The sequence below is a fragment of the Lagenorhynchus albirostris genome, chromosome 1 (genome assembly GCF_949774975.1).
Source record: "Lagenorhynchus albirostris chromosome 1, mLagAlb1.1, whole genome shotgun sequence".
In the NCBI taxonomy this organism is placed as follows: domain Eukaryota; kingdom Metazoa; phylum Chordata; class Mammalia; order Artiodactyla; family Delphinidae; genus Lagenorhynchus; species Lagenorhynchus albirostris.
In genome coordinates this window covers 155,205,981-155,229,919 of record NC_083095.1, presented here as the reverse complement: position 1 = coordinate 155,229,919, position 23,939 = coordinate 155,205,981, and positions in this window count along the sequence as shown.

Sequence of the window (23,939 nt, the reverse complement as noted above, 5' to 3'; positions counted from 1 at the left end):
GGAGATGATATTTTCAAAATATTTATCTGATTAAGAACTTGTATCTAGAATTTATAAAGAATCTGTTTGATTCAATAACAAGAAGGGTTTAAATGGACAAAAATTTCAAGAGAATCTTCAGAAAATATACTGATGGCAAATAAGCACATGAATTAAACACTCAACATCACTAGTGATTTGTGAAATTTAAATTAAAATCACTATAGCTAGTACTAAGCATACTCTATAATCGTTACCATTCAGAAGACAATACCAAATCTTGGAATGTACATGGAATAACTGGAAATCTCATGAACTGTGACTTGGAATGTAAAGTAGTACACCCACTTTGGCATACAATTTGCCAGTTTCTTGCAAAGTTAAATATTTACCTTCTGATTCATTTATTAATTAATGAAAACAATAGAAATCAAAACATTGTTGACAAAAGACTTGTGTTTGAATCTTCATGACAACTTTATTCATTATAGCCAAAATTTATTTAAAAAGCCAGTATCTGCCAAATTTGTGAATGGGTGAATAAACTGTGGTTATGTCCATAGGAAATAATGCTATTCAGAAAAAAAGAAACGAACTACTACTAACATGCAACAACCTAGAAGAATTTCAAAAATATGTGAAAATGAAAGGGTCATCCATAAAAGATTTCATATTATATGATTTCATGTGTTTTAGATTGTGTACTGTACAAAATTAGGTGATAAAGAGCAGATAAATGGTTGCTTAGGGCCAGGTGGGATGGTAGGAATTAACTGCAAAGGCGTAGCGTGGAAATTTGGGGGTAACTAAAATGTTCTATACTATGTGTTGGTGGTTACATGGCTGGATATGTTGTCAAAACTCATCAAACTATAAAATTAAAATTAATTAAATTTATTATAAGTGTATTATACCCCAATAAAGCTGATATAAAAATTAATAGAAATAAAAACTTTGTCAGAAAAACGAAAGCTGAGAGAAAACATTTCCAGCAGCCCTGCATTCCAAGAAATGTTAAAATAAGTTATTCATGCAGAATGAAAACTATACCAGATGGAAACCTGTATCAACAGAAAGAAATGAAGAGCACTAGAAATTGTAAATATGGGTAGACATATAAAAGACATTTTTCCTAACTTTTTCATCCGTTTAAATGATCACTAACTCTAATGAAAATATAACAGAAGTGCATTGTTGAGTTTCTAACATATCTAAATTATGATAGTAATAGCAAAAAACAGGAATGGGGAAATGCTAGTATACTGCTGAAATGTTTCTACACTGTATGTGAATGTCATCTGAAATATGTTAAAGTTATACACTGTAAACTTAAGAGCTACCACTAAAATGTAAAAGGTATAGCTGTTAGGCCATTTGTGGAGGCTAAATTAAATTCAATTCAAATACAGGCAGGGAAATATAAACAGTGATCAACTGAGACAAATAGAAAACACAGAGCAATATGGTAGATTTAAATCTTTTGAAAATTACATAAGATATAAATAATAGTCTAAGCAATTAATAGGTGGACATTGTTTGGACAAAAAAAAGGCAAACTATGAAAGATTACTCAAAAAATAATTTGAATTGTTCCATACTTATTAAATAAATCAAATTCATCATTATAATTTTTTCTACATAGAATGTTCCAGTCCCAGTGGCTTTACTGATAAATTTTACCAAATAGATAAAGACAATATACCATTTTACATAACCTTCTCCAGAAATACACTTTGGAACATTATTAAATCCATTTAATGAGGCCAGCATTACCCTGATACATATATACATATAGCTGTATCTATATCTCTGTCTATCTAGGTAGATAGGTAGATGTAGATATGAATATAGACATAACAATCCTTAAGAAGAATTAGGTCATCAAATCCAGCAATATATAAAAATGATTACACTTTAGGAGGAAGTTTATCTGAGGAATGCAATTTTGATTTAGCATTTGAAAAAAAAATCACTGAATGTAATTTACATACTATTAGGCTCAAAGAAAATCTGTATGATTTTCTCAATAGTTGCATAAAAGGCATTTGAGAATCAAAACTCATTCAGGATAAAAACCTCTCAAGAAACTAGAAATAGAAGATTATTTCCTCAACCTGATAAACCTCATGAGTAACCTACAGCTTACAGCAGGCAGAATTACATTTTTCACAAGTGATGGTACAGGACGTGGATATCAGTTCTCACTACTTCAATTTAGGTATTGGAAAGTAGTTCCTATACAACACAATATGTCAAAAATAAGGAGTGATGTTTACAAAAACTGGAAAGAAATAAGTAACTTTATTTGCACATTGCCTTAATGTATACTCAAGAAAATTAAAAAAGATACAAACTAATAGATGTAAAAGTGAACTTAGTGAAGTTTCAGGATACAAGGTCATTATACAAAGAACAATTGTATTTCTTTGTATTAGCTATGAACAATGGGAAAACGCCAAAAAAATACCATTTACAATAGTAGTAAAAACACCAAATACTTAAGGGAAACTCTTTAATAAAAGCTAAAGCATATTACACTAAAAAACTGCAAAATATTGTTAAAGGGAAAGTAAAAAGAAGTTAAAGAGGAACTTCACTGGTGGCGCAGTGGTTAAGAATCCGCCTACCAATGCAGGGGACATGGGTTTGAGCCCTGGTCCAGGAAGATCCCCCATGCTGCAGAGCAACTAAGCCTGTGCACTGCAGCTACTGAACCTGCGCTCTAGAGCCCGCGAGCCACAACTACTGAAGCCTGCACACCTAGAGCCCATGCTCCGCAACATGAGAAGCCACTGCAACAGAAAGCCTGTGCACCACAATGAAGAGTAGCTCCCCCACCCCCACTCACAGCAACTAGAGAAAGCCCATGCGCACTAACGAAGACCCAATGCAGCCAAAAGTAAATAAATAAATAAATAAATTTATATTAAAAAAAATGAAGTTAAAGATTGGAGAGCTATATCATGTTCATAAATTCAAAAACTCAGCATTGTTAAGATTTCATTTTCCACCAATTATTCTGTATGTATTGCACTGCATCTAAATCAAAATTTCAGTATTCTTTTGTATTTGCAGAAATTCACAAGCTGATTCTAAAGTTCATATGGAAATTCAAAGCACCTAGAATAGTCAAGGCAAGCTTAAATAAAAATAATAGAATGGGAGAATATTTACATTAAAGATAGAAAATTAGACCAATAGGGACTTCCCTAGTGGTCCAGTGGCTAAGACTCCACACTCCCTATGCAGGGGGCCCGGTTTCAATCCCTGGTCAGGGAAACAGATCCCACATGCTGCAACCAAGAGTTCGCATACCACAACTAAAGATTCCGCATGCTGCAACTAAAGATCCAGCATGCGGCAACGAAGATCCCGCGTGGTGCAGCTAAGACCCGGTGCAGCCAAATAAATAAATAAATATATATATTTTAAAAAAAGAGAAAATTGGACCAACAGAATAAATATAGAGTCCAAAAACATACTCATGCTAATTTGGTCATTTGATTTACAACAAAGGCTCCAAAACAATTCAATAGCTAATGGTAAGTCCATACAAAAATTTGTTGCTGAAATAACAGGCTACTGATACAGAAAAATATTAATTTTGACCTCTACCACATAGAGAACAAGTAATCTGGACTGAAATGTAAACCCTGAACTGTAAGTCATCTAGAAGAAAGCACTAGAAAATGTCTCTACAACTTTTAGTTAGGCAAATTTTTTTATATAAGCAGGACAAACGACAAAAGTGTGGGACATGGACAAGCAGAAAAGTTTTACTCCATCATAATTAAACATTTCTGCTCATCAACAGATACTATAAGAAATGGAATAGCAATCCATGGACATTTGCAATACATGTATCTGTCAAAGGCCTTTCAATCGTAATATATAAGGAAATACTAGCAATCAGAAATGAAGACAACCAATCTATAAAAACTGGAGAAAAGACTTGAATTAGATACATCACAAAAATAGATATAAAAATAAGTAATAAACAAAAAGCATTCAGCATCATTAATCATCAGAAAATTGTAATTTAAAACCATGAACTACCACTACACATAAACACTAGAGAGGTAAAGTTTAAAAGACTGAAAATACATGAGGTTTTTTTTCATGTTTTCAAAGGCCTTCTGAAACATCAATGCACATATTTATAATTTTTGGAGAAACATGGGAAACATTTGTCTGTCCTGATATATGACACTGTCATATTAATAATTCGACTGTAGCTGATAATGCTATCTGCCCCATAATCTTTCCCTGGATTGTTTTTTTAAAGATTTTTTTGATGTGGGCCATTTTTAAAGTCTTTATTGAATTTGCTACAATATTCCTTCTGCTTTATATCTTTGTTCCTTGGCTGCGAGGCACGTGGGATCCTAGCTTCCCGACCAGGTATGGCACCCATACTCCCTGCACTGGAAGGCAAAGTCCCAGCCACTGGACCACCAGGGCAGTCCCTTTCCCTGGCATTTTATATCTTGTTTAATTCCTATACCTGAATTCTTAACAAGTATTCTCCTTCAGCAATATCTTGCTCACTATATTTAGAGATTATAGACAGAAATGCAATCCACACCAAATTTTCATTGCAATTTATAGTATCTAAGGCCCTCCACAGGCAGCTTACAGAGATAAGAGTTGCCCCAGCTTAGATTTATGTTCCCTCTCCTGCAAGACACCGTATGGACACCACTGCACCCACCTTAGACTAACTGTACAATTAATACTGTAATATAAAGTCCCAGAGTGAACACAAGTTCCCTTATGACATGATTAACTCCAGGGATTCCAGGCAACAGGAGCCAGTCACAAAGTGCAAACTAATTAACGTTGGAGGACAGGACTGAGGACAAGGGAGGTCAAGCAGCTGGCATGCTGGCTACAGAGCCAACTGTCACGGAAATGAAGGTTCAGCTAAAGTAGTAGAAATGGGAACTTTTTCAAACTGAATTTTGTGATTTTTCTCTCCACTTCTGTTGTTATTTTCTCTTCATTTTATGCACATGGAGTGGTAGGAAAGAAAGAAATTGTTATAATTATGCAAACACAAAGAGTACACTACGGGAGAATAACAATACTTTGAAATTTATAGTAGATGACTGTTCAGCGGGCAGACGCTTGAACACATGGAGGAACCCTGCAAAGGGGGAAAGTCCATGTTCTCACTGAATCTTTTTTTTTTCTTCCAGTTATTGGAAGCACAGAGGGTATGGGCCCAAGGATAAAGAAACTGCTTTTCTGGCAATGTTGCCATCCAATCCCGAACATATAACACATAAGAAGATTAAAAAGATAAACACAAACAAAAAAAATGAAATAAAAATAGCTGATAAAAATAATGATGCCATTCCTACAGTTTATGGAACTAAATAAAGAAAACGATTTTTCTAGAATCAATAAAAGGTAAATCAGTATTCTCCCATTTAATCCTGTCATAGGCAATCTGAAAATAAAAATGCTCCTCAATTTTTCTGTGGCTTTTTACTGGTGTAAATTATTGCTAAATAGCAAAATCACAATAGAGTACAGTCCTTCTCCGGATGTGTTCTAGAAATTTAAAAATATACGCTGGCATTTCAGTAGAAATCTGTACAATGGTCCATATCAACGATAAATGCTAACGATTTTTAAGGCTTGTTAGAAAACTCAGTAGGACACACGGAATATAATGTTTCATCCCTTTGTGAATACAACTGTAGAGAAAATGAGGAAGATAAAATGATTCCCCATCCCCGTTACATAGTTCAGGACACACTGATCTAAAGAAATGGTGGCAGAAGTTTGTGGAAAAGTCTCCCAAGTAATCCAGCATCTTTGAACCATGCTGTAAAATATACGTGACAAAATATAACAGTTAAAGCTCCCCTGGATAACTGACGTCCAAAATAAACCTACTTTGAGCACTTAATAATCTTGTGAAATAGCTGGAGGTGGCAATTAGAAAGCTTACAGCACACATGTGGAATGTAATCTTGCAGATTCACAATAAACATTAACATACTACACAATATGGGAAACTATGGAGTAAAAAAAAGACCAACTCTCATACTTTGTTAAGCCCACAGGTTCCTGCTTTTCCTTTAATCCACAGGATCCCATCTCAAATGTCATTTTTAAATGGAAAAACTTTTTAAGATGTGCTGGTTTATGGTGTACATATTTATAGATGTATCTCTTCAAATGGTGCAATTACTGGCAACAAGTAATTTTCTTCTTCAAATATTTGCAAGTGTGGGTTAAGCAGCGTTACGTGAATTGGAAGCCTGTAAGAGTGTTCAGTGAATTCAGAAAGGACACTGTTTATTCACAGGAACTCTCCTCCACTCTAACTTTCCCATCCTAATGAGTAGCTCAAAAGGTCAGTAGACCATCCTGACCCATGATAGAACAGGTATCACAAGGGTGGTGACTGGCACGTGTGTGACTTCTGTCCACTGTGGAGGGCAGAGCAGATGGACAGATGGGTGCCATCTTGGGCAGCGCTTTATTTGTAATTTTTAGATTTACCTGTAATCTTTAGAACGTTGTCAGTGCATTAGAGGGCTGCCAGTGAGTCCCAGCTTCAGTCTCAAACATTCGTTACTAATCTTGGCCTGGAAATAAAAGCAGAGCTTTGCTGGATTAAGTTGTTAACGATTCACTGATCCAAAGAGATTATTATGACAGTCAAACCAAATTTCCTGTTTGGGGAATAAGAAATGACATTGAACTACTCTCCGATGTAGCAGGAAAAAATCCTGTTGCCACAAGCTCTAAAGTGATGCATTGGAAAGTGTTTTCAAATGTTACTATTTTGTTGTACTTATGTTTTGATTTCTCTTTCCTTTGGCTTTCTCTCTTCTTAGCAGTCCCATTACTTAGCTCAATATGCCCACCGAGCCCATAAAAAAAATCACATTGTATCTCTAAATTCAGCTGATAACATTATGTGTATATCCTAATATCTTAAGTCTGCGATTTTTTAATATTTATATTAAAATGTTAAAGCAAAAAAAAAAATGTCAAAGCAAAGCCTGATTTTATACTGTGTTGGTCTGCACTTGGTTTGTACTTATTTATTTTTTATGCCCCGTGCTGAGTATCATTTTTTCTTTTTTTAACATCTTCATTAGAGTATAATTGCTTTACAATGGTGTGTTAGTTTCTGCTTTATAACAAAGTGAATCAGCTATACATATACATATGTTCCCATATCTCTTCCCTCTTGCGTCTCCCTCCCACCCTCCCTATCCCACCCCTCTAGGTGGTCACAAACCACCGAGCTGATCTCCCTGTGCTATGCGGCTGCTTCCCACTAGCTATCTATTTTACATTTGGTAGTGTATATATGTCCATGCCACTCTCTCACTTTGTCCCAGTATCATTTTGAGCAGCCTACTCCTGGCATCATCAATGCAGCCTGCAAGAAGACTCAGTCCTGAGGTCAGATCATTAGAGGTGCTTTAATCCTTTACTATTTTTCAATACTGTTTACACCAGGGACTTTCTTGTACAAATCCTCTTTACTCAGACAAGAATAACACGGCAAGGAACTATTTGTCTCTGATCTCTGCAAAGAAGGAGAGCAAACGGGAACCCTTAGGGGGTTTTCCATCTTTTAAACCTACCAGGAGGAGATTAATCAAAGATCTCTATGCTGCCTGATGTACAATCAGTTACTTAGCTGCAGCGCCACTGATCAAGCTATGGTGGAATCACAGGATCACAGCACCCACTGCAGTGCATGGCTGGAGCAGAAACAGAGCAGGTATGTGCTCACAAAGATATATCTGGACTGTTAGTTCACTACTTTCCGCCAACAGTTTCAAATACAATGCCTTGAGATTTTTGTCCTCATATAAGCCTCAGTTTAGAATCCTGAAAACCCATCATGTTCCCAGTCCATAGCTAGCCTTCCCTCCATAGAGATTCTCAGTCTTATCAGCATGGACTTGCTCATGATTTAACCAACGTTTCTACTGTACATTGTACGTACACAGAACCCTTTAATGGATGTGCTCTCAATGCCCATAAGTCACATGTGAAAAATAAGGGGTGTTGAGATTGATGATACAAAATGTTGAATTTGATGGCATTTTACTGAATTCACTACTGGCAACTCCTTCTGCTACTGGCATCTATGGTGCATGGGCAATAGGGTGAAAATCCCATGCCCCTTAAAACAAATCTAAAACATCTTTGTTATGTTTGACAACCTTTTGGAAGCAATTCAGTCACTTGAGTCACCCAAGCATCTCTTGAATCAGAAAACATCTTTTGGGGATAGAAGTATTTTCTGTTCTGGAAGCAAATATATGACTGTAGATGGCCTCAGAATCCCTGCTTCCCAAGCCTCACCAAGTTTTCCTGATGCACGTCAGTCAAACAATCATGGATATTCTCTCCCTATCTACTTTCAGTACTCCTCAATCTTTCATTCAAAACTCATCTTCCATACATCTTAGTGGATACGCCAAGGCCATTCCCACTCGAATCCTCTACTCCACAGTTTATGATTCAAATTGAATACACAAGATGGTCTGTTTTCAACAGATTTCAGAGTGGAACCAATAGACTTTCATCCACAATCGTAATATCTCATAAACCTTTCAACAGCTGCTAGGAGGCAGAGAAATAAGCTTGCCATGGGATCCACACATAAAAGCGTAGAAAGAAAGGTACAGTATTAAAGAATGAAAACACACACACACACAGGGACAAGAACTAATTGGAAAATCATGAGCAGTAGTTCACTCAAATCTGTGCATCTGTAATTTCCTCTAAATGGCTCTTTTCCTAGGCAACAATTTGTGCATAAGGAATTCATTTTTAAAATCACAGAACTTTATTTTGGGGGTGTTCACACTTTGAGAAACTACCTAAGGCAGTGAGATCATAAAAAAAAAATTTATTCTGAAGCTGTCGATCTGAATGCAATTATGGCACATATGCATGAAGCAGCAAACAAATCAAGCCAGAACTTAAAACCCTCCCAAGGTTTTGATACACAAATTACACAATGAGGAGGAATACTCTGATTGGACTACTGTCTTTCTTCTAGAAGATGGGAGAAACTGAAGGCAATGTCTGTATGGCAACTTACTTATATTATGAATGAAACAAAGGAGGTTTTGAGCAAAGCATCTCTGCCTCTGTCAGGCTGTGTAGGAAGCATATTGACCACTGAGGATGGTTTCAGTTTAAGAAAAACGAGACACCAAAACCAAAAAAACACAAAATTGTGGGCCTAGTTGCATTTGTCTTATGACATGAATAGCTGATAGATGACTGGAAACCAAATGAGCCCAGAAATGCTCTTTGTAAGTCCCCTCTTCATTTACCTGATATATATATATATATATATATATAATATTTAATATACACAGTGCATACATGTGTACAGCTGACCCCTGAGCAACAGGGGCGTTCGGGGCGCCAACCCCTCGCAGGGGAAAACCCAAGCATAACTCTGCAGGGGCCCGCGCGTCCACTGTCCCTGCCCGCGGATCAGGCAGTGCCACCACAGTCCGTGTTTACTGTAAGTGGACCCACACACTTCCACCCGAGCTGCTCAGGTCACCCGCACACACACACCTTGACACGGACGCCGGCGGAGGAGGGGAGCACGGTGCCCGCCCGCCCGGCCCCGCGAAGGGTTCAGCTTCCACTGCGCTCGCCCCTGAGGGGCAGCTGTCACCAAAACTCCAGACCTCTCTCCCAGGAACACCTGGCTCCTGCGTCCGGGAGGTGGTGGCCGCTGAAGGACTCTTTCTCCATTGGTCACCCTCCTCTGGGAAACTGGGACATGAGCTCGAGGCCACCACAAGCAGACAGCGGCAGAAGCCACGAACCCGGGCCAGACTAAACCCTTTCGTCTAACCTCCGCCACGTCGTAAACGGGGCTCAGCCGTAAACCTAGGGTTCAGACGTAAACCCCCCCAAGTCGTAAATCGGGCCCAGGCGTAAAACTGGGGTCCAGACGTAAACCCCCCAGCCGTAAAACACCAAGTGGTAAACCCGGCCCATATGTTAAACTGGGTTCCGGAAGTAAACCCTCAGACGTAAACCCCCCAAGTCTTAAACTTGGGGCACAGATGTAAACCTGAATTGAAGCTGTCACCTAGGCCTCAGACGCCAGCTGAATCCCGTGACGCTGCGCTCAGGAGCAGAGGAGGCGAGCGCCCAGCGCCCTGCATGACTCAGAGCCGACGCCCGGCCCTCAGGCGACTGCACCTGACCTGGAAGCCCTGACAGGAGGCCAGCCCCTCCCGTGCCTCCGGGACCGAGGAGAGGGGCCCCGGACAGGACGCCCGGCCCTCAAGCGACGCCGTAACAGAACGGCTGATCGAGGTGAGTGTGTGCGTCTCAGGCGGGTCTCCCAGCTGGGCAAGGCGGGTGCGGCCCTGGTTGCCGGTCTCCTCGGGTCCAGACTGGGGTTGGGGACGGGGGTCGCAGCAACACAGCCGCCTCCTGCCCTCGGGCCGCTCATCCTGGCGCCTGCGAGGCCTCAGCCGGCCGGCTGTTCCCCTGGCTGGTCCACGGGGCCGCGGGTCGGGGTCCTCCTGCAGGGCAGGCGGCACCGGAACCTCCAGGTGACCATTTCGTGGTGTTTCCGGATTTTTGGTCTTGAAGATTGTATGTATATGTGCGTGTGTGTATGTGTGTGAGATCTAGCTTTCCTACTGTGTTTTTTTGAATTATGAAATATACTTCAGAGGATATTGTTTAATCTGAGTGTACATCGCATTTTCTGCTAGTTCTTTTATGGTTTTGTTTATTTAGCATATACTTTGCTTCTCAACTCAGAACTATTTTGACTTAAGATATGAATTATCCTAATTTAATATATTTTTTTCCAATTGGCTATATGACAATAGTTACTGAATTATTGATCATTTTCCCCTGATTTATCTGTTTGAGTCTCTGCTGACAGTTAACTTTGGGTATATACGTAGCAGTGGAAAAGCAGGGTCATCTTACAATTATTCGGCGTTTCACGTTTTGAGGAGCTGCTGCAGTTTTCCACAGTGGCTGTACTATTTTACGTTCCCACCAGCAATGTATGAAGGTTCCAATTTCTCCACATCCTCACAAACACATTATTTTACACTTATTTTCTTATATCTTCATTTATTTTTGTTGTTAAAGCTGTGAGTGGGTGTGAAGTGGTATATCATTGTGGCTTTGAATTGCATTTCTGTAATTAATTATATCGAGCATCTTTTAATGTATTTATTGGCCATTTGTATATCTTTGGATAAATGCTTATTGAACTCCTTTTACTATATTTTAATTGGGTCATTTACCTTTTTGTTATGGAATTATAAGCATTCTTTATATATTTTGAATGCAAATTCCTTTTACATATCCTATTTGCAAAAATATTCTCCTGTTTTGTGATTGTCTTTTCATTTTTCTTGTCATGTCCTTTAAAGCACAAAGGTTTTCAGTTTTGAAGTCCAATTTATTTTTTTTTTTGTTACTTTTGCTTTGGGTATCCTATCTAAGAATGCATTCGCAAATCTAAGGTCATGAAGATTTACTCCTAAGTTTCTTGCGCAAAAGTATATTTAGGTTATATTTAGGTTATGGATCTATTTTAAGATAATTTTTGTATATGGTGGACGTAGGGGGCCCACTGTCATTCTTTTGTATGTGGATATCCATTCACCTGAGCACTATTTATTAAAGATATTATTCATACCCATTGATTGGTAGTGCCATCCTTGCCAAAAGTCAATTGGCCATGGATGTATGGGTTTATTTTTGAATTCTCAAATCTATTTCATTGGACTACAATGTCTATTCTTATGGCAATACCATACCATTTTTTATTATTGTAGCCAGCCTTTCATTAATTTCCAGAGTTCTGAAAGCATTGATTATGAGAATTTTTGCCACTTTTTGTTGCTTTTATGGAGATGCGAATTTTCAGAGGTTTTTATAATCCTGTCTTCTTGAATGACCAGTAGCTTGTGTTATTTTTTGCATATATATGCAAAATTGTTAGATATTCATTGTGTATTTCAAACTTTATCATTATAAAGGCATTCACCTCTCTCTCTCATTTTCTTTTTTCTGTCCTTAAATAAAAATTTATCTGATATTCAAGTTGTAGCTCTGGCCTTTTGTTGTTGTTGTTGGTTGCAATGTTTTGTGATGTCATTTATCATCATTTTAATTTTGAACTTGGAAATTAACCGTAATTGGAGACCTTCCATCCTATTTGTAAAAAAATTTATTTTGCAGTATAATATACATAGAAGTGCAAATATCCTAGAAGTATGCCTTTCGAAGATCTTTCACAGTCTTGACACACTTGTGTAAATAGCATCCAGCTCAAGGAAAATAACATTACCCAACCCTCAAAAATCTGCTCACATTTCCTTTCAGTTGTTTCCATTCTTTAAGGGTAACCTTTACCTTGACATCTAATAGTATAGGTTAGTTTTGTGGGTTTTTTTATACTGTATGTAAATTATATAATCACTCTGTTTTTCTTTTGTGTGACTTATTTTGCTAAACTTTATGTTTGGATGTTTATTTCATCACTGTTTGTTGTTGTAGAACATTTATTTGTATTATGAATATTATTCCATTAAGTAAATATACCATGATTATCCAGTCTTCTGTTGAAGGGCACTTGAATAGTTGACATTTTATGGATACGAGGAATAGTGCTGCTAGCAACATGCTGGTCTGTCTCATGGTGCATATATGTTTGGGTACATATTTATTAAGTGTAATCTAAGAATGAGGTTGCTGTGTATGTTCAGTTTTAGTAGGCACGGAAAAAGAGTTTTCCAGCTTTATTCGTATGCTTTCAGTTCATTCGTATGCTCTATAATACTAAGCATTCCAGTGTTTCCAGGTCATTCGTATGCTCTGTAATACTGAATATTTTAATCTTTTTATAAATTTTGGCCACTCTGGTGAGTGTTGTTATGTTTTATTGTGTTTTTCATTTGCAATCCTTTGACTGTTAATCAAGTTGAGTGCCTTTCATGTGCTTATTTGTCATTTGCATATATCTTTTTAAATTGCCTTTATGTCTTTTGCCCAGTATACTACTGAATTTTCTGTTTCCCGTAGTGATTTGTAGGAATTCTTTACGTATTGTGGATGCGAGAGAGTCTTTTTTTGGTTGTATATATGCATTAAAATATCTTTTCATACTTTGGGTTTTTATTATGTTTTAATAAACAAAACTACTTAACTTTGAAATAGTCCAACTTACCATTTTTCTTTGTTAGTATTATTTTTCTGTTTTAGGAGGTATTTGCCAAAACCAAGATCATTAATGTATTGTCCTCCATTTTTGTTAAAGCATGATTTTTTTCCAACACAAATCAGCAGTCCATTGATTTTTGTTTATAAGGTAAAATAAGAATTGAATTTTTTTTATAGTGTAAGGTAGGGATTTAGCTTTTTTTTTTTTGGTCTCTATGGGTATCTCATCGTGGTGAGAAAATTCTGAGATGCCCTCTGAGATTCTGGCCCTTGGTATCTAGTATAGTCTCCCCTGGAGTATATGATTAATTAGGCTACCTTTGTTGTAGAACAAAGGTAAAATGATTTTTCGAGTAATAAATTTGGATTGATTTAAGCCAGTACATGTGTAGTCATTTTTTTAAGGTGCCATAGAAGAATAATGTACTAGTTGATACAAAACTACTTATTGAAAAATGCACCATTTTCCCCATTGCATTGTAGGGCCACCTTGGCCATCAACCACATCTAGCTGTGTCTATTTCAGAATTCACTGTTGAGTTTCATTGGCTTCTTCGTCAATACTTTTGTTGTTGCCACATTATCTCTTTATAATAAACCTTGGTATCTGGTTGTGTTAAGAGTTTCAGGTTTGTTAATCTGCTTTCAGATGTCCTTGGCAGTTCTTGGTCCTTTGTGTTTCTGAATGGATTCTAGAATAAGACTGGAATATTTTGAAAAATAAATACAGGAATTTTGATAGGGATTGCATTGAATCTATAGAAATACTTATAATTCTGTATTTTACTCATAGTTCCTTATTTTATGTAGTAAAAATTGATTCACACTATGAGTAAGAATGCAATAGATATATTTCTATTCCCTTTGTGTTCCTCTCTTATTTACTACCTAATTTTAGTATGTAAAAACTTTTTTCTTACTCTTTACCTTTATGCTCATATTTAATTTATCATCTTTAATTCACACCATTCATCTCCTTGATGTAAAAGTTGAAATCGGTATGTTTATACTATCTTCCACTTTCTTATGTCTTTCCTCAAAATTTTTGTTTTATTTCTGCATTATTATGGCCTATGACACAAACATTCTGTTCTTTACTCATAAATAACATATTTGTTTTAGTTTGCGCTAAAGTAAAATAAATTCCATGACATTTGTCATTTTTTAAGAGCAGTTTTTCCAGTCACCTTTTGATTAGTTGAATTTTGTCCTCCATTTTTTTTTTTTTTAAGGAAGGACTTATAGGTTACAGTTTGGCTGTTTATAAAATTCTTAGTTCACACTTTCCCTCCGTACTTTGTATTGGAGCTCCTCTGTCTCCTAGGATTTTATTTTGCTATGGAGAAATTTGAGGACAGACTGAGTTTTACTTCTTTCAGTCACCACCTTCGTATGACTTTTGTCTGTCGTCTTTGCTGAGCTTTGCAGGTGTACTCAGATATTCTGGATGGTGATGGCAGTTGTCTTTACCTTTTATTAAATCAAGATTTTGCAGTTCTGATTTTCTCTGTTACTTTGCAGTAATACCCGAGTCGAGAAATTGAAAATACTACTGCACTCCATCACTTGTAAGCCAAGAAGTGTCTCTGCTATACTGCTTCCCTGGTTTGATCCCATAGGTTATAAATGTGTCTTTACAGATCTATTTCATCTTTCTTCTAGTAGGTTTATAATTTTATACTTGAATCAGCAAAATAGATAGCATCTCATAGTGGTTAAGTCAGAGAATGTTCTTCTCACCATTTACTAAGCCTCTTATTTAGATGTGACAGTTTCCCTTTGTTAATATTAATTAAAGCAACAGCAGCAGCAGCTGACAAGTATTTAGTCACAACGTACGGAACAGTGTACTAACCACTTTTCATATGGATCGTCATATTTAATTCTCACAACAGCACTGTGCTTCGGTAACTACTAAGGTCTAGTGAAGTAAAGTAACTTAAGAGCAGTTACTCAGTTGGCAAGTGATGGAGCAGTGATGGGACCCTGTGTTTTCTGACGTCAGAGTCTTCACTACCTTTTCACAGGTGCTACTCAGCTGTCACACACTTTGTTTTTCATGTCAAAATTCAGCGTTGTTTTCTGAGACACTCCAAATCATGTGGAATGCTAGTGCATCTTTGAAAGCCTGGTATCATCTTTTTAAAGGGGTCTAATACCTGCTGTACAGTTTCAGGGCTGAGAATATCCTTCTCTTTATTTCTCATCTATTCCAACTCCCTCTTTTGTAGAAATAGAGAAAATAGTGAAAACTGGAAGGGTCTAAAAGGTCACCTTTAGAATCTGAGAATTCAGAGGTCTATTTAAAGTGGTATGGAGCTTGAGATAATAGCTCTGTGATTATGGGAAGTTATTTAACACATCTGAAAATTACTTTCCTCAAAAAATGGAATGGGGACTCCTATGGTGTTTTTTGCTCCAATCTAGGTACCTATCACCTTCAACCTACTCTACACACATCACTAGAAGTGACATTATCAAAGCTATCCTTAGCTAGGGAATCACAGTTCCTAGCTGTCTATGTTCTCTCAAATGTTTCTTTCAAGTGGTTAAGTGTTTTCTTAACCTGTTTTGATTTTATATTATGATAGACTTGGATTCTATTTCCTTTTCTGGAATGGTAGATCACAGTAATTAGTATATTCTTCATAGAATTATTGTGAGGATTATATAAAATAATCTCTGTGAAAGAGGATTACTATTTACTCCTTGATTATATAAAGGGGTAATACAATTATATGATAAAGCAGTGTCAGGTCATGTGATAATTCTTATGAATGATTAGTTTCCTTTCACAAGTGGAATTACCAAATCATAATAGTAGTCTCCATTCCGGTGTGTGATAAAAACTTCAGAATGGGAAGACGGGGAACTAATGTGGAAATCCAGTATTTGAACATCATCATCAATGGCAACCAAAAACTTCTTAGCTTCGTTATTTGCCTAATTGATTTAATTGAGAAAGGACAAATACTGAAATACACCTAAACAACTATTTAGTGATAAAGTCAGTGAAGGAATGAAAGTTCAGTCCAAGTAAAAGAAACAAAAGACTAATTTAATCAAGGTTTTGATTAATGATACCGGAAAATATTCTAGTAAAAGTTTCTACGCACAAGGAGTTAAAGGTTTCAAAACGACTGTTCTCTACCCACACATTGTCTGAGAATCACGTCTCATGAGAATCATTTCTTCAGATGTAATCAATAGACTATTGCACATTGTGCCCTAAACTACTTGGAAATTACAGTCACCTCATGAAGCAGTGCAGTTGTCTGCATAGAAATATTTATATTTATAGTGGAATTGGTACATGATTTCCATAGTGATAAAATACAGTTATTTGAACTCCATTCTTCAGAAATGGCAGTGTTTAAAACTATGTATATTCCTACTGGTTACAAGGTGTTCTATATCAATGGCTAGTCATTTGTAGGACCGTACACCCCACCTCTCAGCAATGTGATGCTGGATTTGAATTGAGAACTGGAAATGGCAGAAGTTGTTTGGTGTGGCTCCTCCTGAGGGACACTCCAAGACTCCAATACCATCCAAACATTCTTGCAGGAATAAACCAAAGACTGAGGCTAACCCTACACAACTTTTGGCAGTTTCCATGTGGCTGTGGAGAACACAGCAATGAGAACTTATTCCTACAGTGTATTGTATCAGCAGAAACATTTCTCCAGTGCTTCTTGCTGAAAATCTTACCATTTATATATGATCAGAATGACTCAGTTATTATGATCAGCCAGAACACATCTTTCATTTCACCTAGTCAATAGAAGTTCAAAGGAAAAAGCCTTCCAAACAAACAAACAAAACAGCTAAAAATTAATGGTGAGCAAGAAAAGCTATAAAAAGGGCTCGAAGACTAAAGATAGGGACAGTTTAATGTAATGGCAAATTTTGTGTTCATGAGCCACCTGGAATTACTCTGAAATGTTTTACCATGAAAGAGAATATTATTTAAATAATATTAACCAAATACTTAAATGTGTAAAGGAGAGATTTAGGCTGTATTAATATGTAAGGTGGCAAATATCTCTGAGAACACTTTGACTGGCTTCATGTTAAATCTGTCCAATATTATTCAGCCCCATACTGTACACTTGAGAGTTATGAGACCTTGATAGTGGAACTCCTCGATTCTATGAAACTCCATTAATCTGTAAAGTGTTCTAGGATCCTCCTATAAGGCACACCTAGGTGATGACTATCTTAGCACTCATCATATATTAACATATATAATCTCCTATGGTTCTCTCTATGGAGAACCCTGACTATTACAGTTGGGAAGAGTGGGAGGATGAATTGAGAAAAATATACTTTTCAGGAAAGCATGAAGGCTCACGGGAGGTGTGTGATCATGGTTTTATAAAGTGAATCATAGATTTGTAGTTTTCTCACCTGCATTAGTGTATATGTTGCCTAGGTTTAGAATAAGATTTTGAAACTGTTTAAAAAAATTTTTTCTAGGTATCCTGGCAAAAGGAGGCAGGAGCAAAAGAGTTGAACATGTATGAAAAGGAAAGTTAATCATAGTCCATTCAGTCTAGTATAAAACTGGAAAAATTGTTACAATCATTTGAAGACCCAAGAAAATGGTAAAAGACAGACTATCAATTGAGAATTGTTTACTCATGAGAAACTGCTACCATATTGGGGAAGGATAATAAACCTGACTTGGTTGTCTAGGAGCACTCAAGAGCTTCCACCTAACCTTGGGCAAAATTAAAGACAGCTTCTTTGTGGCTGGCAGAGAAAACTAAGCAGCTTCGCCAGCAAGAGGTATCAGACTCTTATTTGGGTGAGAAGCAAAACCCCAAAGCATTTATTTGTCTAAGGTGGAGGACTTGATACAGGGTGAGACTCTCCACAGCTTTACCAGCTGGTGTTGACAGACTCAGTTCAGGCATACAGCAGATACCCACAGCTTTCCTGGGTGGTTTCTAAGGTCTTGAGTGGGAGCTGACAGCAGATCCTCTAGAAATGTAACTGAGAGGTCTTGTCAGTGAGAGAACCATGCAAGGGCTGAGATGAACCTTTAAGTGAGTCCCTCAGTCCACACACAGCTCAGGTGGCAGAGGGTAGAAACATGCAAGCTCAGGGTGTCTAAGCATAACTGCCCAAATCATTAGATGACCATAAATTGCACCACAAGGGCGGCCTCCAGGGAGCTAGGGAAAAGAAGAATGGAAAAGCCAAGACACCACATCATATACCAGGAGCTGTACTCATGGGCCAGAGCAGACATTTTATTTTATTTTATTTTAATAAATTTATTTATTTATTTATTTTTGGCTGCGTTGGGTCTTCATTGCTGTGTGTGGGCATTCTCTAGTTGCAGAGAGTGGGGGTGGGGCTACTCTTCGTTGCGGTGCATGGGCTTCTCATTGCAGTAGCTTCTCGTTGCAGAGCACGGGCTCTAGGTGCCCGGGCTTCAGTAGTTGTGGCTTGTGGGCTCTAGAGTGCAGGCTCGGTAGTTGTGGCACACGGGCTTAGTTGCTCTGCGGCATGTGCGATCTTCCTGGACCTGGGATCGAACCCGCGTCCCCTGCATTGTCAGGCTGATTCTTAACCACTGCACCACCAAGGAAGTCCCCAGACCAGATATTTTAGTTTAAGTCAAGGCATATTCCTAAAGTAAGGAAGCAACAACCCTCAGAAAAATAAAACAGAATACCATGTTGTCTGATACATTATTTATAACGTCAGGTTCTCAAACCAAATTCTTAGATATGCAAAGAAGCAGAAATGTGTGATTATAATTAAGAAAAATATCAGCCACTAGAAACTGAAACCACGTGGACACAGATGTTGGGTTTAGCAGGCAAAAACTTGAAAGCAGATGCTGCAAAAATGGTCAAGTAACTGAATGAAAATATGTTCAAATGACTAAAGCAATGTATGCTGATAGGTAATAAACCATTAGGAAGAAGAAAAAGAAATAGAATCTATTAAAAAGGAAACAAATGTTAATTCGGAGCTAAAACTTAAAGTGACTTAAATGATAAGTTAATGAATTGGTCTCAACAATAGATTTGAGTTAGCAGAAGAATCAGTGAATTTGAGGATATGTAAATAAAAATTATATAACTCAAAGAATAGTATGAAAAAATATTGATGGAAATATGGATGGTAAATGTCAAGCATTTAAAAATATGTATAAATGACAAACTAGAGAAGACAGATAAGGGGCAGAAAAAGTATTTGAAGAAATAATGACCAAAATTTTCCAAATTTGGTTTAAAATATTACTTTAAACATCAAAGATGCTCAATGGACCTCAAGTAGTATAAGCACAAAGGGAGCCACACCTAGATTCATCATAGTCAAATGGCTGAAAGACAAGGCTGAAGACAAAATCTTAAGAGCAACAAGAGAGAAAGGACACATTATATTTTGGGGACAGCAAGAAGATTAGCACTGATTTCTCATCATCAAAAAGGAGACCAGCAGGCAGCAGAGATACTTATTCAAAATCCTGAAAGAAAAAATTAAAATATTCAAGATGTTTATATTTTGTGAAACTACCATCAAACACGAAGATGAAATTAAGGCATTTTAACATAAATAAAACCTGAATGAATCCATTTCTAGCAGGCCTACATTACAGAAAAAACTAACAACGAATATATCAAGACAAGTGAGAGTGGTGGAGCTGCATGAATGTAAATAGAATGATCATAGTAGACATTACTGACTGATGACATTCAAAAAACAGATGGAAATGAGTAAGGGATTGAGCCATAGAAATATCCGGAGTGGGGTGTGGGTTCAACATTTGAAAATCAATCAATCTAATAAACTACATTAACAGAATAAAGAAAAAACCACATACGATTGTCTCAATGCAGAGAAACCATTTGACAGAACCCAACATATTTTCATGACAAAAACACTCAACAAACTAGAAATGAAAGAAAAATACTTCAAAATAATAAAGGTCATATATGAAAAACTTACAGCTAATTTTATACTCGAAGACTGAAAAACTTTTCTTCTAAGATCAGGAAGAAGACAAGGATACCTTCTTTAACCACTTCTAATCAACATAGTATTGGAAGTTCTGGCCAGAGTAATTTGCAAAAAAAAGAGAAATAACCAAATAAGAAAGAAGAAAGAAAAATTATCTCTTTTTGTGGATGATATAACCTTGTATGTAAAATACACTGAGGATTACACACACACACACACACCCCTGTTAGAACTATTAAAGGAATTGCAAGCTGTCGGCATACAAAATTACACACAAAATCGGTTGTGTTTCTACATGCTAATTAATTTACGGTCACATAAAAAAGAATAAAATCCTTAGGAATAAATTTAACCAAGGAGGTAAAAGACTTGTATGCTAAAAACTGTAAAATGTAGCTGAAAGAAATTTGAAAAAGACACAAAGATATGTAAAGGCATCTGGCATGAATTGGAGGATTTAATATTTTTAAGATGTTAATACTATCCAGAATGATCTATAGATTCAGTACAATCCCTATCAAAATCCCAATGACATTTTTGCAGAAAAAGGAAAAAAATCATCCTTAAATTCACTTGCAATGTCAAGGAACCTCAAATAGCCAAACCAATCTTGAAGAAGAAGAAAAAAGTTGGAGGTCTCACGGTTCCTAATTTCAAAACTTAATACAAAGCTATAGTAATCAAAACAGTGTTGTACTGGCAGAAAGAAAGACATATAGACCAATGAAATACAATAGAGAGCCGAGAGATAAACCCTCACATACATGGTCAAATGATTTTTGGCAAGGGTGCCAAGACTATTCAAAGGGGAAAGGATGATCTTTTCAACAGATGGTGCTATAAAAATTGGATAGCCACATGCAGAAGAATTAAGTTTGACTCATATACAAAAGTTAATTCAAAATGGATGAAAGACCTAAACATAAGAGCTAAAACTATAAGATCTTAGAAAGAAGCATAGGGGAAAAATCTTCCTGACACTGGATTTGGTAATAAATTCTTATACATTATACAGGAAACTCAGACAACAAAAGAAAAAATAGAGAAACTGGACTTTTTTAAAATTAAAAACTTTTGAGCATCAAGAAACATGATAAGCCAAATGAAAAGACAGCCCACAGGAGAGAAAATATTTACAAATCATATATCTGATGGGATTAATATTCAGAATAAATAACTCCTACAGCTCAACAACAACAGCAAAAATCAAGCAAGCTAATTCAGAAATGAGTAAGACTTGAATAGACATTTCTTCAAAGAACAAATGGCCAATAAACACATGAAAAGTTGTTCAGCATCACTAATCATTAGGGAAATGCAAATCAAAACCACCATGAGATACCACTTAGCAACTGTAAGATGACTTTTGCACACAACCCTCCCCCACCAAAACCATAAAATAATAAGTATTGGTGAGGATATGGAGAAGTACGAACCCTTGTGTATTCCTGTTAGGAATGTAAAATGGTGCAGCCACTGTAGAAAACAGTATGGCTGTTTCTCAAAAAATTAAACATTGAATTACCATAAGATCCAGCAATTATGCTTCTGTGTATATACCCAGAATATTGAAAGCAGATTTTCAAACAGGTATTTCTACACCAGTGTTTGTAGCAGCATTATTTACAGTAGCCAAAAAATGGAAGCAACCCAAGTGTCCATCAGTAGATGAATGGATAAACAACATGTTATATATACCTACAATGGAATATTATTCAGCTTTAAAAAAAGAATGAAATTCTGTCACATGCTATAATATGAATGAATCTTGAGGACACTATGATAAGTGAAATAAGCCAAAAGCAATAGGCAAATATTATGTGATTCCACTTCTTAGAGGTAGCTGAAATAGTCAAATTCATAAAGATAGAAAGTAACAGAGTGGTTGCCAGGGTAGGTGGGGGGCTTGGAGGGCAGGGATCAGCCTGGGAGCTCAGCAGGGTCCCCGTGCCCAAGTGGGCAGGGCAGTCGCCCCCTGCTCCTCTCCTGCTGCTCCTGGAAGGCCCCTCTCGCCTGCCTCTCCTGATCTCCCTGACCTCAGGGGCGCCGATCCTGTCTGGCCTCCATTTCTCCTCCCCCACTCAGTCCCCCCACGTCCTACCTGTTGGAAGTTCCACCTGTCTCCTTGGTCATCAGGTTCTCTACCAGTGGCCAGCGGGTGCCCTAGTTGTGGGAGACGCTAACTAGGAGTCTTCCAACACTGCCATCTTGACTCTCAGTCTGTACCACATCTCCTTTTCCCATCCTTGTTTTAAAGATACGTCTTTACGAGTATCTTTATTATTCCTGGTCCTTCATATTTCCATATATATTTCTTATTTAGATGGTCATTTAAAGGACAAACAAATGCTGGAACTTATTATGGGGAATTACATTGAATTTATGAGTTAATTTGTGAAGAATTCACATTTTTTTCAGTTTGCCTACTAATCTGTGAAAACACTGTATCCTTCATTTAATTTATATGTCCTTTAATTATTTTCAATCACATTTATAGATTTTGGTATAAAATTCTTGACTATCTTTTTCTATATACTCATGGGTATTAAATATTTAGGTAATATTTTACATGTTATTTAAAGTTTCAGTTTCTCTTCATTTATATTATTTAAATTTGATTATTTTATATTAAATTTTAATACATTTTCTGTACCTTCTACTGAACTTTTTAAGTGCAGAACCATATAGACTGTGGATAATTAGAGTTTTATTTCTATGTTTTAAAGGCTTATATATTCCATTATTAGTTTGTGCCTTATTGGATGGGCTAACAGTTCAGTAATACACAAAATAAATGTGGTGAGAGAGGCATCCTGGTCTCAGTTTCAGAGAGAAAGCTTTCAACATTCCTCTATTAAATATGTTATTTCCCTTGAGTGTTTTGTACATATTCTTCCTTTATCAGACTGAGGAAGTGTAATTTGATTTTTAGATTGGTGATTTTTTAATTATGAATAGCTTTTCAATTATATCAATTTCATGTTCTTGTGCATATGTATGTAATATATATACGAGGTTAGCTTTTAATATTCCTTTATTACCATGTCTCTATTAAGATTTGGTATCAAATTTTTGCCAGTATGTAAAACTGTTTAGAATGTATTTAACAATTGTCTATTTTCTGGGCAATTCTGTGAAATATTGGCACAATTCTTTCACTAAGTATTTGGTAAAATGCACAAGTGTAGTGTCTGAGGTCTAGAATTTTTCTTTGTGGGAATATAATTTTAATAATTCAATTTATTTAAAATTATATGATGATTTAGATTTCTGTCTCTATTTGGTCAGGCTTTATGAGTTATATTAATACTTTTGTAAGGGTTAATCTATTTTTACTCCAGAATCATTGCCATTTTCTCTAATACGTTGTTATTATCTCTTTTTTTTTTTTTTTGACCACGTTCCAAAGCTTGTAGGATCTTAGTTTGGCAACCAGGGATCAAACCGCTGTCCCCTGCAGTGGAAGCAGGGAGTCTTAACCACTGGACTGCCGGGGAAGTCCCTGTTGTTATTATCTTTGTTGACATCTTTGAGATTAATAATGATGTACATCGTCATTTCTGATATAGTTTCTATTTTCTGTCTTTTTTCTTGATCAGTGTTCCCAGGGGTTTATCAGTTTTATTTCATTGACATGAAATGAACATGTTAGAACATGTTCTAAACATGGTTAGAGCATGTTTGTATGATACTTCATTGGTTTCTATCCTTATCTTTTATACGTCATTGTTTTCATTTTTTCTTGAAAATTAATTACATAA